Source organism: Triticum urartu, chromosome 3A (assembly GCF_056163025.1).
Source record: "Triticum urartu cultivar PI428250 chromosome 3A, HENAU_Tu73, whole genome shotgun sequence".
In the NCBI taxonomy this organism is placed as follows: domain Eukaryota; kingdom Viridiplantae; phylum Streptophyta; class Magnoliopsida; order Poales; family Poaceae; genus Triticum; species Triticum urartu.
Genome location: NC_141875.1, coordinates 701,158,435 through 701,163,048, shown reverse-complemented (window position 1 = coordinate 701,163,048; position 4,614 = coordinate 701,158,435).

Genomic DNA, 4,614 nt, shown 5'->3' with positions numbered 1-4,614 from the left:
CGGATAATACAATTCTAGCATGAATAATAAACATTTATCATGATATAAGGAAATAAAATAATAACATTATTATTGCCTCTAGGGCATATTTCCTTCATCTTGATTACGAATCATTTGACACGTGCGAACCATGCCTCATGCGTAAAATGACCAAGACTCCGTTCTCAGGAACAATGGAGCGAGCAACCAACTTATTGGAAATCATACATACTGATGTGTGCGGTCCAACGAGTGTTGAGGCTCGCGGTGGCTATCATTATGTTCTCACCCTCACTGATGTCTTGAGTAGATATGGGTATGTCTACTTAATGAAACACAAGTCTGAGACCTTTGAAAGGTTCAAGGAATTTCAGAGTGAGGTTGAGAATCAACGTGACAGGAAAATCAAGTTCCTGCGATCAGATCGTGGAGGAGAATACTTGAGTCACAAATTTGGCACACACTTAAGAAAATGTGGAATAGTTTCACAACTCACGCCGCCTGGAACACCTTAGCGTAATGGTGTGTCTGAACGTCGTAATCGCACTCTGTTAGATATGGTGCGATCTATGATGTCTCTTACCGATTTACCGCTATCATTTTGGGGCTATGCTTTAGAAACTGCCGCATTCACTTTAAATAGGGCTCCGTCAAAATCCATTGAGACGACACCGTATGAATTATGGTTTGGGAAGAAACCTAAGCTGTCGTTTCTAAAAGTTTGGGGATGCGATGCTTATGTCAAGAAACTTCAACCTGAAAAGCTCGAACCCAAGTCGGAAAAATGCGTCTTCATAGGATACCCTAAAGAAACTATTGGGTATACCTCCTACCTCAGATCCGAAGGCAAGATCTTTGTTGCCAAGAATGGATCCTTTCTAGAGAAGGAGTTTCTCTCGAAAGAAGTAAGTGGGAGCAAAGTAGAACTTGATGAAGTATTACCTCTTGAACCGGAAAGTGGCGCAACTCAGGAAAATGTTCCTGTGGTGCCTGCACCAATTAGAGAGGAAGTTAATGATGATGATCAAGATACTTCTGATCAAGCTCCTACATAAATTCGAAGGTCCACAAGGACACGTTCCGCACCAGAATGGTACGGCAACCCTGTCTTGGAAATCATGTTGTTAGACAACGGTGAACCTTCGAACTATGAAGAAGCGATGGCGGGCCCGAATTCCGACAAATGGCTGGAAGCCATAATATCCGAGATAGGATCCATGTATGAAAACGAAGTATGGACTTTGACTGACTTGCCCGTTGAGCGGCGAGCCATAGAAAATAAATGGATCTTTAAGAAGAAGACAGACGCGGATGGTAATGTGACCAGCTATAAAGCTCGGCTTGTCTCTAAGGGTTATCGACAAGTTCAAGGGGTTGACTACGATGAGACTTTCTCACCGGTAGCGAAGCTGAAGTCCGTCTGAATCATGTTAGCAATTGCCGCATTCTATGATTATGAGATATGGCAAATGGATGTCAAAACGACATTCCTTAATGGTTTCCTTAAGGAAGAATTGTATATGATGCAGCCGGAAGGTTTTGTCGATCCTAAGAATGCTGACAAGGTGTGCAAGCTCCAACGCTCAATTTATGGGCTGGTGCAAGCATCTCAGAGTGGGAACATTCGCTTTGATGAGATGATCAAAGCGTTTGGGTTTATGCAGACTTATGGAGAAGCCTGCGTTTACAAGAAAGTGAGTGGGAGCTCTATAGCATTTCTCATATTATATGTAGATGACATACTTTTGATGGGAAATGATACAGAGCTTTTGGACAGCATTAAGGCCTACTTGAATAAGAGTTTTTCAACGAAGGACCTTGGAGAAACTGCTTATATATTAGGCATCAAGATCTATAGAGATAGATCAAGACGCCTCATAGGTCTTTCACAAAGCACATACCTTGATAAGATATTGAAGAAGTTCAATATGGATCAGTCTAAGAAGGGGTTCTTTTCTGTGTTGCAAGGTGTGAAATTGAGCTCAGCTCAATGTCCGACCATGGCAGAAGATATAGAAGAGATGAGTGTCATCCCCTATGCCTCAGCCATAGGTTCTATTATGTATGCCATGCTGTGTACCAGACCTGATGTAAACCTTGCTGTAAGTTTGGTAGGTAGGTACCAAAGTAATCCCGGCAAGGAACACTGGACAGCGGTCAAGAATATCCTGAAGTACCTAAAAAGGACTAAGGAAATGTTTCTCGTTTATGGAGGTGACGAAGAGCTCGTCGTAAAGGGTTACGTCGACGCTAGCTTCGACACAGATCTGGATGACTCTAAGTCACAAACCGGATACGTGTATATTTTGAATGGTGGGGCAGTAAGTGTTGGGGAACGTAGTAATTTCAAAAAATTTCCTACGCACACGCAAGATCATGGTGATGCATAGCAACGAGAGGGGAGAGTGTTGTCTACGTACCAACGCAGACCGACTGCGGAAGCGTTCACACAACGTAGAGGAAGTAGTCGTACGTCTTCCCGATCCGACCGATCCAAGCACCGTTACTCCGGCACCTCCGAGTTCTTAGCACACGTACAGCTCGATGACGATCCCCGAGCTCCGATCCAGCAAAGCGTTGGGGAAGAGTTCCGTCAGCACGACGGCGTGGTGACGATCTTGATGTTCTACCGACGCAGGGCTTCGCCTAAGCACTACAACGATATGATCGAGGTGGAATATGGTGGCTGGGGGCACCGCACACGACTAAGGAACGATCTCAATGATCAACTTGTGTGTCTAGAGGTGCCCCCTGCCCCTGTATATAAAGGAGCAAGGGGGGAGAGGTGCGGCCAGCCTTGGGCCGCGCCAGGAGGAGTCCTACTCCTACCGGGAGTAGGACTCCCCCCCCCCCCCAAATCCTAGTTGGAATACGAATCCTCAAGTGGGGAGAGAGAGAAGGGGGGCCGGCCACCTCTCCTAGTCCTAATAGGACTAGGGGAGGGGGGAGGCGCGCAGCCCTCAGTGGGCTTCCATTTCACCTTTCCACAAAAGCCCACTAAGGCCCATATGGCTCCCGGGGGGTTCCGGTAACCTCCCGGTAATCCGGTAAAATCCCGATTTCACCCGGAACACTTCCGATATCCAAACATAGGCTTCCAATATATCAATCATTATGTCTCGACCATTTCGAGACTCCTCGTCATGTCCGTGATCACATCCGGGACTCCAAACTAACTTCGATACATCAAAATGCATAAACTCATAACAACTGTCATCGTAACGTTAAGCGTGCGTACCCTACGGTTCGAGAACAATGTAGACATGACCGAGACACGTCTCCGGTCAATAACCAATAGCGGGACCTAGATGCCCATATTGGCTCCTACATATTCTATGAAGATCTTTATCGGTCAGACCGCATAACAACATACGTTGTTCCCTTTGTCATTGGTATGTTACTTGCCCGAGATTCGATCGTCGGTATCCAATACCTAGTTCAATCTCGTTACCGGCAAGTCTCTTTACTCGTTCCGTAATACATCATCTCACAACTAACTTATTAGTTGCAATGCTTGCAAGGCTTATGTGATGTGCATTACCGAGAGGGCCCAGAGATACCTCTCTGACAATCGGAGTGACAAATCCTAATCTCGAAATACGCCAACCCAACATCTACCTTTGGAGATACCTGTAATGCTCCTTTATAATCACCCAGTTACGTTGTGACGTTTGGTAGCACCCAGTGTTCCTCCGGCAAACGGGAGTTGCATAATCTCATAGTCATAGGAACATATATAAGTCATGAAGAAAAGCAATAGCAACATACTAAACGATCGGGTGCTAAGCTAATGGAATGGGTCATGTCAATCAGATCATTCCACTAATGATGTCACCTCGTTAATCAAATAACAACTCTTTGTTCATGGTTAGGAAACATAACCATCTTTGATTAACGAGCTAGTCAAGTAGAGGCATACTAGTGACACTCTGTTTGTCTATGTATTCACACATGTATTATGTTTCCGGTTAATACAATTCTAGCATGAATAATAAACATTTATCATGATATAAGGAAATAAATAATAACTTTATTATTGCCTCTAGGGCATATTTCCTTCAGTCTCCCACTTGCACTAGAGTCAATAATCTAGATTACACAGTAATGATTCTAACACCCATGGAGCCTTGGTGATGATCATGTTTTGCTCGTGGAAGAGGCTTAGTCAATGGGTCTGCAACATTCAGATCCGTATGTATCTTGCAAATCTCTATGTCTCCCACCTGGACTAGATCCCGGATGGAATTGAAGCGTCTCTTGATGTGCTTGGTCCTTTTGTGAAATCTGGATTCCTTTGCCAAGGCAATTGCACCAGTATTGTCACAAAAGATTTTCATTGGACCCGATGCACTAGGTATGACACCTAGATCGGATATGAACTCCTTCATCTAGACTCCTTCGTTCGCTGCTTCCGAAGCAGCTATGTACTCCGATTCACATGTAGATCCCGCTACGACGCTTTGTTTAGAACTGCACCAACTGACAGCTCCACCGTTTAATGTAAACACGTATCCGGTTTGCGATTTAGAATCGTCCGGATCAGTGTCAAAGCTTGCATCAACATAACCTTTTACGGTAAGCTCTTTGTCACCTCCATATACGAGAAACATATCCTTAGTCCTTTTCAGGTATTTC